Source organism: Muscardinus avellanarius, assembly GCF_963383645.1.
Source record: "Muscardinus avellanarius genome assembly, chromosome: 8".
Taxonomy (NCBI): Eukaryota; Metazoa; Chordata; class Mammalia; order Rodentia; family Gliridae; genus Muscardinus; species Muscardinus avellanarius.
Window position 1 is genome coordinate 54,140,317 of NC_137794.1, and position 14,360 is coordinate 54,154,676.

The 14,360-nt window shown below is 40.5% G+C and overlaps 2 pseudogenes across 2 annotated transcripts; both read right to left on the minus strand.

Annotated features, from left to right (window-relative positions):
• Positions 1-6,126: 6,126 nt before the first annotated feature.
• On the minus strand, positions 6,127-7,073 carry LOC308266049 (large ribosomal subunit protein uL15-like; annotated as a pseudogene). Its single transcript has 2 exons — positions 6,859-7,073; positions 6,127-6,441 (listed from the first exon to the last, which is right to left on the minus strand). The product of its transcript is annotated as a large ribosomal subunit protein uL15-like (transcript).
• Positions 7,074-7,691: 618 nt separating this feature from the next.
• Positions 7,692-12,555, minus strand: LOC308266050 (HIG1 domain family member 1A, mitochondrial-like; annotated as a pseudogene). Its single transcript has 3 exons — positions 12,502-12,555; positions 10,599-10,709; positions 7,692-8,037 (listed from the first exon to the last, which is right to left on the minus strand). The product of its transcript is annotated as an HIG1 domain family member 1A, mitochondrial-like (transcript).
• Positions 12,556-14,360: the final 1,805 nt, after the last annotated feature.

Genomic DNA, 14,360 nt, shown 5'->3' on the forward strand with positions numbered 1-14,360 from the left:
TTGAAATCCCAGCATTTGGGAGGCTGAGAGAGGAAGATTGTGGTTCACAGATAGTCTCAGCTACTTAGTAAGGCCCTTTGCAACTCAGTGAGACTCTGTTTCAAAATGAAGAATTAAAAAATAGGGCTGGGGGTGTTGCTTGATGGTAGAATGCCCTTGGGTTCCATTTCCATTCCCAGTACCACACACACAAAGAAAGAAAGAAAGAAAGAAAGAAAGAAAGAAAGAAAGAAAGAAAGAAAGAAAGAAAGGAAAAAGTACACCATTTTGCCAGGCATGATGGCGCACTATTGTAATCCCAGTACTTGGGAGGCTGAAACGGGAGGATCCCAGGTTCAAAGCCAGCCTAAGCAACTTAGTGAGACTGTAAGCAATTTAGTGAAACCCTATTTTCAAATAAAAAATAAAAATAAAATAGGTTTGGGGGTAGAAAGCCCCTGAGTTCCATCTCCAGTACCACAAAAACTAAACTAAACTAAAATAAAAAATAAAAAGTACCTCATTTCTCAGTGCACGCTGCTGTCACTCTCAACAAATTCCTCATCAACTTCCTAGTGCCACTTAATCATTAGGCTTCTTAATTCTTACCCTCTTCCCCGTTCAAATTCAGCCTTTTATCTTTTTAGGTGTCTTGTCACATCTTCTCACTGTTTATTGATACGACTATTTATTTATTTATATTTTTTGTGATACTGGGGTTCCTGGAAACCCTTCTACCTCTGGGCTACACTCCCAGACCCATTTTTATATATTTTTTTGGAAACAGGGTCTCCTAAGCCAGCGCAGCTGGCTTCGAACCTGCGCGATCCTACTGTCTCTGCCTCCCAAGCGCAGGGATTACAAGCGTGCGCCACCACGCCTGGCTATTGATACAACTTTTTAAACATTGGATGAAGCTCATAAAGATTAGGGATAATTTCTGTTTAATAAAACACAATATTTATCTTTCTTTTTGGTATATCAGCATGTGGTACAATACTGCTGCATTTCGTTTATGATTGCAGGTAATACTTAGAAGTTTTTTTTCAGGATATTCTTCACCATGTAGAAGAGCCACAGAGAATTTAAAAAATCATAGCAACCCAGTCAGAAATTCAAAGCTTTTATTAGTAAATCTCATAGACTTGCTGCATCAGCAGGTCTCCTATTTACTGACATTTGAAAATATGGCAGAATTTTGCTCATGGCATTTGGTGAAACTTTTATTCCCAAGGTCAGTTCGTTTAAACCACCTATTAGAATGGCTATTATAAAAAAGATGAAGGGATGAAAAGAATATGTAACTCTCATACACTGTTGGTAGAAGCACAAATTAGTAAAACTATTATGGAAAATAGTATGACGGTTCTCAAAAAGTTAAAAATAGAGCCATCATATGATCCAGCTATCCCATTATTGCATATATGTAAAAAGGAAATGAAATCTGTATGCCACTTCCATATTCATTGCAGAATTTTTCACAATAGCCAAGAAATGGAAATAAAGTAAGTGTCCATCAATGGATGTGTGAAGGAAATGTGGTACACACAACACACACACACACACACACACACACACAATCATTAAACCTTAACAAAGACAGAAATCAACCAGGCATGGTGGCACACACCTGTAATCCCAGTACTTGGGAGGCTAAGATAGGAGGATCACAGGTTTGAGGCCAGATTCGGCAATTTAGCAAAACTCAGCAACTTAGCATGGCCCTGTTTCTAAATGAAAAATAAAAAGGGCTGGAGATGTAGCACAGAAGTAGAATGCCTCTGGGCTCAATTCTCAGTAACACACACACACACACACACACACACACAAAACCCCCAAACAAAAACAGAAGTAAATTCTGTCGTTTGAAAAATATAAATGAACCTGGAGGCTATTATATTAAAAGAAACAAATCAGCAAAATACTGTGATCTTACTTATACATATATGGACCCAAGAAAGATGGCTTTGTAGAAGTAGGAAGTGAAATAGTGATAACCAGATGATTGTGGTGGTGGAACTAGGGTGATGCTGGTCAAAGGATATAAAATTTCAGGAAGATAGGGAAAATCAGTTCAAAAGATCAATTGTACAACATAGTGATTTTAGTTAATAACAATGTATTGTATTATTAAAATTGCTAAGAAGAACATTCAAAGAGATTTTAAGTGTTCTTATCACAAAAATGATTATCAGTGAGGTAAAATAAATGTTAATTAGCTCAATTTAGTCATTCCACAATGTATATGTATATGTGTATGTATTTTATTTTATTTTATTTTTTGGTGGTACTGGGGTTCCTAGAAACCCTTCTACCTCTGGGCTACACTCCCAGACCTATTTTTATACTTTTTAAAATTTCGAAACAGGGTCTCTTAAGCCAGTGATGCAGGCTTTGAACTTGCGCGATCCTCCTGTCTCTGCCTCCCAAGCACTGGGATTACAAGTGTGCGCCATCACGCCTGGCATATCATGCATTTTTTTGAACAAGGGTTCTTCAAGAGCCAACCAACCCTAGAAACTAAAGTTCTTAAACCAGTCCACAAGGCCGATGGAAAAAGTTAAATGAAATGGGTTAAGTGGGATTTATTGTTGTTGTTGTTATTATTATTATTATTATTATTTAATTTCTGGCCCTGAGGATTTATTTATTGGAACATCAAGATTCCTGTGCATGAGGATCTATGAATGCTTGACAACTGCTTTCTGGAATCGAATCCACTTTGATGTTTTAAGTTTTTTTTTTTTTAAAGTAAAATAGTCTTATTTTTAATTTCATAACCCTGTTGTAATTACTTTTTTTTAATTTTATTTTATTGGTGCACTGTATTCATATATCATAGTGGGATACAAACTTTTGTAGACATACATGCACACATCGCCCAGTCAGCCCCCACCCGATCCCCACCCCATTCTCTCCCCATCCCTCCTTCCCATGCTTGGCTTAGTGGTTGACATCTAGTATTATAGCAATTTATCCAAAATTAAAAATGATAATCTCACATAACAGTTTCATTTGTCTGATACCAAGCGTTTGATGATTTAAAGATAGCATTTCAATATTTCTTTTCGCTTTCTTTCTTACTAGAGCATATTTTTTTCTGTTTTTTTAGGTGAAACTATCATATATTTATATATTTATTTTTCAGAAAAAAATCTATCCTAATATGGAATATGAATTCTAGATACCCAAAACGATCTTGAAAAAGAACAAAGCTAGAAGATATATATTTTCTGATTTCAAACCATATAAAGCTACAATAATTGAAACAGTGTAGTACTGTTCTAAAGGCAGATATATAGACCATTGGAGTTAAATACAAGCCTAGAGCTAAATTCTTCCCTATATTGTCAAGTTATTTTTGACAAGGTTTCCACGAACATTTGGTGGTGGAAATAATAATCTTTTAACTAAATATTGTTGAAAAATAATAATTACATGGAAAAGAATAAAATTGGACCTTTACCTAATCCCATATACAAATATTAACTCAAAATAGATAAAAGACCTAAATATAAATCTTAAGACTATAAACTTTTAGGAGAAAATCTGGGTCATAAAACCTCACAACATTGAAATTGGCAGTGATTTCTTGGATATGATTTCAATGGCACAGACAACAGAAGAATATACAAACTCCCTAAAAAATAAAAGAAAATATTGTATATCCAAAGACAATGTAAACAGAGTTAAAAGTTACTAATAGAATTGGATAAAATATTTCCAAATGCTATATCTGAAGGTATATTAATATTCCAACTAGAAATCCTAAAAATTAACAACAATAAAGGCAAACAATACAACTTAGAGATAGGTAAAAGACTAACATAAATAATGAATCTCCACAGATAACCAATCTTAGTTGTCTGTTGGATGGAAACTCTTGTTTCTCTGGTTCTGGTGAGTGTTACCTATTTCTTCTTTGTAGTTAATCTCTTTGAGTATTTTCTCTAGCGCTGGTTTTGAAGACATAAATTCCTTCAGTTTCTGTTTGTCATGGAAGCTTCTTATTTCTCCATCTAATTTGATAGAAAGTTTTGCTGGATAGAAAATTTTTGGCTGGAAGTTGTTTTCTTTCAGAGTTTAGAATATGTTACTCCAAGCCCTTCTGGCTCTCATGACTTGGTTTGGGAAGTCTGGAGTGATTCTAATTGGTTTGCCTCTGAATGTCAGTTGGCCCTTTGTTTTTGTTGCCTTTAAGATTCTCTGCTTGGCTTCCACATTGGTCATTTTGACAATTATATGGCGTGGGGATCCTCTTCTCCGATCCTGTCTAAAGGGAGTTCTATAAGTTTCCTGGATCTGTGTATCAACCTCTTGCTCTATATTTGGAAAATTTTCTGCTATTACTTCCTTGAAGAGATTGTTGATCCCTTTGGTATCACTTTCTTTTCCCTCCTCTATTCCAATTATTCTTAGGTTAGCTCTCTTAAGATGGGCCCATATTTCTTCCATGTCAGATTCCTGCTGTTGGATATTTTTTTCTAGATTAGAAACTATGCATTCATTTTTGGATTGCTCATCTTCTAAGAGCGAGATTCTGTTCCCCATGTGGTCTAATCGGTTGTTTGTGCTTTGAATTGAGGCCTTTACTTCATTAATTGCATCCTTTATCTCTTTTTGGCTCTCTCTGAGTTCTTTTCGAAGCACCTCTATTATTTCTACAGTTATTTTCCTGATTTGATCTTCTAGAAATCTCTGATTTTCTGTTTTATCAGGTTCTGATGTTGTGGGGTTGTGCACATTCATTACTCCAGTGTTATTCCTCTTTCCCATGATTTCGGAGGTTTGTGCCTTCTCTGGGTTCTTCCCTTGGGTCACTATGGCTTCACTTAAGGTGCTCTGGATCTCGAGTCTGTATTATCTCAGACCCCACTACTCCTTTACTGGGTTGTATCACAGAGTCTCCAACCCAAGGAGTCGATAGAGGCTGCTTTAAACTATGGGGGGTGCCAGGTTGCACGTTCTCCTATGGTGTGATATCTCTGCCACCACTACTCCCTCACTGGGTCAAGTCCCAGGAGGCCCAATACTGCGATTTCTCCTCTGTGGCCCGCAATTTGACTCACTGTTCTTGAGTACGCAGATGTAGCTGTACTGGACTCGGTGAATTCACTGTTGCTGCCGCCGCCGGTGGCAATATGGCGCCTCTGCCACGCCCTCGGCCATGAGGCTGGTGTATTTTTTCTTCTCTGGTTTTGATTTCCACTCTGAATCCCTGCAGCGTGTGCTGAGCTCAGCCACTGGGAGCTTTAAATGCTGTCTGCGCCGAAAGATCCTGCCTGGTTGTTCCACAGCGGCTCACCTGGCTTGCTGTAGCCGTCTGTTGAGTTCGCCGCTGCCGCCGGCAGTATGGCGCTGCTGCCGCGTCCTCAGGCGCGTGTGTCTCCTCTGTGGCCCTGAGCTCTGTTCTCAGTCCGCTTTCTCTCTGGAGCCTGGTGGGTTTTTTTGTTTTTCTGGTGATGGTGCTTTCTGGCTATGAAAGGCGCTCTTTTTGTGGTAATGGAGATTGGTTGTTAGCGGGACTCTTAAGCCCCGCTTTTCTCGGTCGCCATCTTCCCGGAAGTCTCGATGTTTTAAGTTTTTATGAGCTGGATATGGTGGCAAATATGCTTGTATTCCAGTTCTTGGGAGGGCAAGACAGAATAGGTTGAAGGCCAGTCCCAGCAACTTAGTGAGACAATTTCAAAACAAAACAAAACAATCAAATTGGAGTGGGGATATAGCTCAGGGGTAGAATGCAATTGGGTTCAAACTACAGTGGCAAGCGCACTCAGACACACAAAAGCCTTGATATGCTTAAAATTCAAGTTGGACCACGTATTTGGTCCAAGATGGGAAGCCAGATACAAAAATCTTCATTTCAGGAGTTAAGTCTTAAAGTACTCCCTCAATTCTAACACTGTCCCTCCTTATGGTGTGCCCCATGAAAATTCTGCAAAGACCATGCAACACCAAAATGGCAATAGGTTAAGGGCACCCTTTCCCACTTGTTATAAATTTCAGAGTACAATACCAAAAAGCCTCTTAACACGTACTTCAATCCTCAGGCATCACTTGCACTTTACAACTGAAAAAACCCTATACTCAGACCACAAAGGAAGAGAAGTTGTTAGCATTTAATGAACCTCTGGAACTGTGTGGCTTTCAAGCCACCAGGACACAGGCACCGCCAACACCTTTAATCTTTTCCTCAGCTCTTCTGCTGAAAAATTTGGCCTTGAGGATGACAGGCTGCTTTGGGAGCTTTCCTTTCCCCAAAACTTTGTAGTAACCCTATCGCACTACATCAATGATAGGAGCAGCTCTGGTCTTGCTTTTGGCAGCATTTAACTTGTCTGCTCACTGACCAGTGTCCACAATTTACCAAGATGGATAGTTGGGCAAAAGCTCTGGTTCCTTTTTTTGTGGGGAGCCATTAAGGCCTTCCCCTGGATTGGTATCTCTACCTCAGCTGATTGTCTTTCGCCCAGAGTCAACAAGGTTTGGGGTTATGGAAAGTTCAAAAAGGTCTGAGAGAAGATCAGGTGGTGATGACACAAGGGTACTGATTGACCTATCTGTAATATGTGTTTTGTATTGTTCTTTATTGTATTCTGGTGGTGGTAGCACGAGAATGTTGATTGACCTGTAGCTGTGTATAATAAATACTTCTGGAAAAACAAGTTGGCGTCGGCACAATAAAGATGAGATCGACCCAGAAGTTGTGTTGGACAGGAGTGTCTGCGCAATAGAGAATACTGACCCAGGCATAGTCGTCGACCCGTAGGAAATACTGACCCACGAACAGGGGTCGACCAGTAGAGATAGTAGGCTGGCGGCTCCCCCACGTTAGAATGTAAAATTCTCCATCCTCATGCCTCACTTCAGAATCCCTACTCTTGCCGGCAGGCTCCGGCACTCTTTAAGTGGTAATGCCTCATACCAACTTTTCCAAAGTAACCTGGATGATATTTGTCAAAGTTGATCGTGTGGTGATGCATGTCACCTGCATTACCCCGGCCTCCGGGCTGCTTCCGGTGCTTGCCGATGCGGCAGTGGCTGTGGCTCACGTGGCCCCAAAGTTTCTGAGTCTTCCTCAGTCTGGATGGCATGTTGGCAGCCGAGACGAAAGAGTAAATGGGATTTTTATATAACATTATAGCATCCAAAGCATATTCTGCAGCAGAGTACTTCAGCATTAGCTGACATTCTTTTTTAGATGGAATTTCATTATGAAGGTTTAAGAAGGTGGATGGACATATTTAGGTGACGGTGTCTCTTTTATGTTAAGTTGACTCCCCTAAATAACCTAGTTAACAAACTAATCACTAAAAATTTGGTCACCAGGCAAATCAAGTCTATAACAAGCCATTATGCAAAATATTGTATTGAGTCTGAATCCACTCAAATGATTTATTTATTTATTTATTTATTTATTTATTTATTTATTTTGAGGTACCGAGGATGGAACCCAGGGGCATTCTATCTCCGAGCTATACTCCAGCCTTATTTTTTATTCTCTTTATTTTGAAACAGGGTCTCATTGAGTAGCAAAGAGCCTCACTAAGTAGCTGAGGTTGTCTGTGAACCGCAATCCTCTTGTCTCAGCCTCCCAAACGCTGGGATTACAATCATGCACCACCACTCTTTTGACATAAACTTGTAACCTCAACATGAGATGCCTAACTAAAGCCAGCACTTCCAACATGACTGAGACAGCATCTCTTCTTCTAAGGTTCAGGTTTTGCCCAGAATTCCCTATACATGGAATAGCTCATACCGAGAGTCATTGCGTTTACCACAAAGCCTTGGGCAGCCAGCCACACTCATGTGGATAAGGTGAACAGATATCTTAGTATTTCACCTGCTCTTCAACTTGTATAATCCATATGCAACAATTGCTGCAAAACCTGCCATTGCAATAGGTACAAATGGTGCCTCTTTTGCTTTTCAGATATGTTTAGATCCTTGATTTTCATCATATGAAGGAAGAGAGACATCTGTATTGGATGACACAGTCATTGCTTGAAGAAATTTCCGACACCAGCGAAAGCCCTCACTACCTGACCAGCTTTTCTATATGATAAATTTTATTAAAAAAATTTTTTTTTATTTTTTGGTGGTACTGGGGTTCCTGGAAGCCCTTCTACCTCCAGGCTACACTCCCAGACCTATTTTTATATTTTTGAAACAGGGTCTCTTACGCCAGCGCGGCTGGCTTCGAACCTGCGTGATCCTCCTGTCTCCGCCCCCCAAGCACGGAGATTACAAGCATGTGCCACCACGCCCAGCCTATGATAAATTTCAATTAGATACATTTCTTTACTTAAGTTTCGTGAAATATATAGTTGAAGGAATAGACTCACATATGAAAACACATTTAGAAGTTTCCCTAAAGCTGGTCTTGGTGTGCATGCTTGTAATCCCAGTACTTGGGAGGCTGAGACAGGAGGATCACAGGTTTGAAGACTGCCTCAGCAAGTACTAAGACTCTCATCAACCTAGTAAGATCCTGTTTAAAAAAAAAATAGAGTTGGGAGTGTAGCTTGGAGGTAGGATGCCTTTGGGTTCAATTCCCAGCACTACACACAAACAAGATGTTTCCTTGCTGGGCATGGTGATGCAGGCCTGTAATCCAGTACTTGGGAGGCTAAGACAGGAGGATCACTGGTTTGAGACTAGTCTGAGCAACTTAGTGAGACCCTCAACAATCTATTGAGACTCTGTTTCAAAACAAAACATAAAAAGAGCTGAGGGTGTATCTTGGAGGTAGAATGCTCATGGGTTCAATCCTCAGTACCAAAACAGCAGCAACAATAACATCCCCAAACAACCACACAAAAGAACTAGCGCCTGACATCTCAAGAGGTCCCAAATATACAAAATAATCTTGAAAAGAAGAGTCAGAAGCCTTACATTTACCTATTTCATGACTTATGGCAAAGCTACAGCAATCGCACAATGACCCAACTGGAATAGTGCTGAATATAGAGGACTCGAATGAGTAACTTCTCAAAGAGGTTCCATTTCAGCTCTTCAGGAATATGGGCATTTTGGTTTAACGTAGAAGTTAAACCAAAATGTGTTGTTTGTGATTGTTTTGAATTACATGCGTGACTGAGAATCCAAGTGCCTAATTTTTTAACCTGGTATCTATTTTAGCTTTGTAACATTTTATATATTAGCTAACCCTTTTGTATACATACTTTCTTTTCCTATTTTCCTTATAAAATGGTTACCTCCTCAGATTTCGTCAGGATTAAATAAAATAGATTTGTGTGCCATAGCTTAAAAAAAAAGAAAAGAAAAAGAAATGGTACCTATTCCCCATTTAAAAGTGGGAGAATAAGCAGAGTTTTGTGGTGCATGTCTATAAACCAGTATCAGTACTTGTGAGGCTGAGACAAGAGGATTGCAGGTTCAAAGCCAGCCTCAACAATTTAGTGAGGCAATTGCTTCCAAATTAAAAAAAAAAAAAAGGCCTGGGGATGGGCTTGGAGGTAGAATGCCCCTGTGTTCTATTGCCAGTGTGTATGTTGGGAATTGAGATAAATACAAGATAGCAATGCTGTAAGAGTAGTTCTGTTTCTCTTCTTTTTTAAAAGTGACTTTATGGCTAAAAGGGCTTTTTTGTGATTCCTTTTTGAGTTAGTGTTCATGACCAAGACTTGTGAGGTTGCTGACAGTCTGACTTCTTCATAGGTGAGTTATTATTTAATATTTGTATTAGCCACATACTAGATTGTGCACGATTGTTGTGCTTGTAGATGCTTTTCATGATCAAATAAAGTGCCTTCCATTTAAACTGTAGCTTTGATCAAATAGCTGCCTATTTTCCAATGTGCAATCAGATTTTCTAATGTCAAAATGTATACATTCGTCAGTCGAGCGCCCCATCCATATTGTGGTTAGCTTCAGATTTCTGTCTCATTTCATCCTTTCCAATCAACTAGCTTTTTCTTGTTATTTTCTGCTATTGAGCCCAATGTTGCACAGAAAAGTTGATTTGTTAATTAGTTTAATCGCCTCTTCTCATAATGGCGGGGTAAGATTGGCGGAGGAAGCTTGTTATCAATCTGCGCTACTGGTAAGCAGTAATTACAGATAATGACGCTTTTGTCTTGCGGCATTCTGAAGATTGTCTTGAACTCCTCACTAAATTAGCAAATGGACCGTCCTGTTGAATTCTCCCCTGGTTTCTTCTCCAACTCATCCTCTACTCTCCCCCCAATGAAATGAAATTACAGCTTGTTAGACGGAAGCTCATTTGAAGTCCCAATTTTCTTGAGTGTTCAGCCCTCGTGGGGAAGTGCCAGGTGCTCATCCGTGGCCACAGCACTTGCGTTTGGCTTAAGGTTCCTACTCGACTGGCATCCTACAAGTCTTTGATTTTCCTTTCGCTTGAAGAGGCATCGGTTGTCTTGACAGCGGAGGTAAAGCTCTGTCCTTGTACTTTGATGCACATTGTGGTACAATCTAATAATCAAAGTCATTTGTCAAGAAGCAGGGTGTTCACACTTTCCTCTGAAGGGATTGGAATAAACCACAGATTTGATGTGGATGTAAGCCAGAGGGGCAGCCACCACCACTTTAAAAATGTGCCTGGAATGCAGAGCCCAGAGCAGGTTTGAACTCACACTGTATTTTATATCAGTGTTTCTTAACATGGGACAGTTTGAACTCTCAGTGGACGTTTGGCAATGTCTGGTTTCAATTTCATGACTGGAGACCAAAGGTGCTAGTGGCATCTGCCAGGCAAGAGGTCAGAGACGCTGATCACATGCTACAGTGCACGGGACAGACCTTCACCGTAAAGAATCATCTGGCGCCAGATGGCAATGCTGCCAAGATTGTGCAACTCTGCTTCATACAGTATAAAGGCAACACAGAGGCATATTTGATTTCTATTTCCAACAGTCAATAATTTGAATGGTTTGAGTGAACAATTGGTTGAGTAGAGAACTTGGAATTAATTGCAGAAGGGATGGATTTCCCACATCTTATTATGGGGACTCCTTATGCACAGAGATAAGGAATAAAAAAAGTCCTGCCTTTATAGTACAGTAGAAATTTGCTTATTTTATTTATTTATTTATTTATTTATTTATTTATTTATTTATTTGATGGTACTGGGGTTCCTGGAAACCCTTCTACCTCTGGGCTACACTCCCAGACCTATTTTATACTTTTTTAAAAAAAATTTTTGGAAACAGGGTCTCTTAAGCCAGCGTGGCTGGCTTTGAACCAGTGCTATCCTGTCTCTGCCTCCCAAGCACGGGGATTACAAGCATGGGCCACCACACCCAGCTAGCTTGCTTTCTTTCTTTCTTTCTTTCTTTCTTTCTTTCTTTCTTTGTCATATGAAATACAAATAAAGGTATTTACAACATGCTAAATATTGATATGCTTCAGACTAACCCGAACATTCCCTAAGAGAACCATGTTCTTTCCCCAGCAGGGAGAACTTGCATGGCCCATGAATGCAGTTATCAGATATATTTTGGCTAAAGCCTGTTTGCATCTTTCACTTACTTCTTGAGGTTAGGCTCCATTTTGTGAAAACACGAATTTCATCTTGATACCAAACTTAGTCTCATTCAGAGTAACTTGAGGAGGTTGAGATATAAATTTATTTTATCATAGTAAAGAGAGTGAAAAGACTCAGTTTCTAGGGGCCTCTTGGACTGAGGTAGATCTGAAGTTTTGGGATAGGATCACCTTGGAACTGATAGTCATCATCCTAATATATTCTGCATAGCAATGCCATAAATACCAACCTATTATGGACACTTAATAGCCTGACATATGGGAAAAGATGACATATTTTAATGCCTTTATATATCTGAATAGGTAAGAAAGGGAACAATAATCACTTCACAAATAAGATGTTTTCAACAATTAGAATTCTCTCTTGAGAGGGAGTGACTTTTTGTTCTCTTACTGAAAAATTTCTGTCAGAAGCCATCTGACAATGTGTAGGTTATATTATTGCTCTGGATTGAAAATTGCATGCCAGGTGTGGTGGTACATGCCTGTAATCCTGGAATTTGGAAAGCTGAAACAGGAGGATCACAGGTTCAAGGCCAGCCTTAGCAACTTAATGAGATCCTGTTTCAAAATAAAAAATAAAATAGGGCTGGGGATGCAGCTCAGAGGTAGAATTCCCCTGGGTTCAATTTCTAGTATCGCCGGGCGTGGTGGCGCACGCTTGTAATCCCAGCATTCGGGAGGCTGAGACTGGAGGATCGTGGTTCACAGACAGCCTCAGCTACTACTTAGTGAGGCCCTCTGCAATCTAGTGAGACCCTGTTTCAAAATAAAGAATAAAAAATAGGGCAGGGGGTGTAGCTTGGGGGTCAAATGCCCCTGGGTTCAATCCCCACACCTGCAAACAAAACAAAACAAAAAAATTTCTAGTATCATACATACACACAAAAAAGAAAATTGTGTTTGATGGTTTCTGAGGTCTTTTAAAACTCTGAATTCTCTGATTCCATTTGGTGAATTTATCCTGAAGAACTTGTAATTTTGTTTCCTCACAATTCTCAGCTCCCCCTGCTTCCATGTACGGCTCACACTCTTTTCTATCGCCATCCCCTAGTGCCACTTAGGTAACTGTAAGATGCTTAGCGTGACCCAAGACACAGGACAACTGGAGGCCGGTCCAATTAGGGAAACTTTATTGCAGGTGAGGTTAAGCCGCTGGGCTGTCTTGTGCAAGAGAGCAACAGAACTGAGGGGAAGCAGAACATTTTTATATCAGGGGAGCAAGGAAGGGGTGGTGCTTGGTCCTGGGAACAGCAGGACTCAGTTGCTCATAGGCGGTGGGGGCTGGCCTTGGCGGTCTTGGTTGGAATGTTCCCCCTTGTGACTGTTTTCTTGTTTTTGGTAACTGCTCCTTAGATTGGGTCAGAGTGCCCTGCATTATCATGGTGCAGCTGTGCTTGTGAGACCCACGTGGCTGCAGTTGTGAAACCCACCAGGCCCGATGCATCTTCTGACCTAATTGTAACCACAGCTAGCATCTCCTCTGTTCCTCACACACGCTGTTCGCGTGCAGTCTCCCATTCCTGAATGTGCTCTTCTTTTCCTTCAAGGCTAAGCTCAAACTCAATGTTTTATGAAGCTCTTCTTGTCATTTTATCATAAACTAATAGTTCCTTTTCCTTATTTCACCTACATTCGTCACTTACAGAATATAGGGAACATATGATGGTTTCATAAAGCAGAAGAAACACAGATTTAGATCATAACTTTTATGGTTTCTACATTTAATTCTTTATGAAGAAGTTCCTCACCTCTCCACATTGACAAGATTAGATAGCAGTTGATCGTCTTGTCTTTCCAACATTCTTGCCTCTACAACTAGATTCTAAGTTCTGGAGCCATGTATTTGCTTTGGTTCTCCTAGTATGACTTTGGGGTTTTTTTTTTTTTTTTTGTGTGTGTGTGTGTGTGTGTGGGTCTGGGGATGGGACCCAGGGGCATTCAACCTCCGAGCTACTCCCTCTGCCCTACTTTTTATTCTTTATTTTGAAACAGGGTCTCCCTAAGTTGCAGAGGGCCTCACTAAGTAGCTGAGGCTGTCTGCGAGCCATGATCCTCCGGTCTCAGCTTCCCAAATGCTGGGATTAAAAGCGTGCGCCACCACGCCTGGCTTCTTAGTATGCCTTCTACAGTGCTACACCACGTGTGAAAAAGAGCAACAGGCGGCAGACATCTCAGCTGGCTCTCCTGGCACACAGGACATCAGTAATCAGTTCTGGACTCAAAGGAAGCTTCCGGGCCTAAAGGACAGCAATATCAACAGCACAAGGCAAATAACAAAAGATCGCTGTCACCAGGCCAAGGTTTAAGAACTGAATACAAACTCTATAAGGGAAACCATGATACTCAATAGAAAATATGATTGTAACCAAGTAGAAGAGAACTTCACCTAAGAGGCAGCTTACACACTCAACAGTTATGCCTGGGACACCAAGTTTCTGGTGAGGTCTGAGTTGACTAGGGAAGCAGTAATGATGATCAGCAAAGTAGCCACTGAGTCCAAAAAATAGCTCATGTCTAAGCTGCATGAGATGGCAGGGCTGACACTGTTGACGAACACGCCTTCTCTCTGGAGGAACAGGCTCAGGTGGCTAAGATTCAGCATCAAAATGAGATGGTTCTAACTCTAAAGGAGCCTCCAAGCTCTCAGATGTGAGGCAAGGCCCTGACCACTGAGCTGCTGCTCTAACCCTTGGGAGGGTTAACCCTCATGAGGAGGTTTGCTTGTGGGCCAGCTCCATTTTGTTAAATTTGCCTGCAGTGCTACAGCGTTGTTGGGTCTCAGTCTTTCTCCTTTCTTTCCTCTTTAGGAAGAGGTTGTTAGGGATCCTCATTGTAGTCACCCTTTTCAA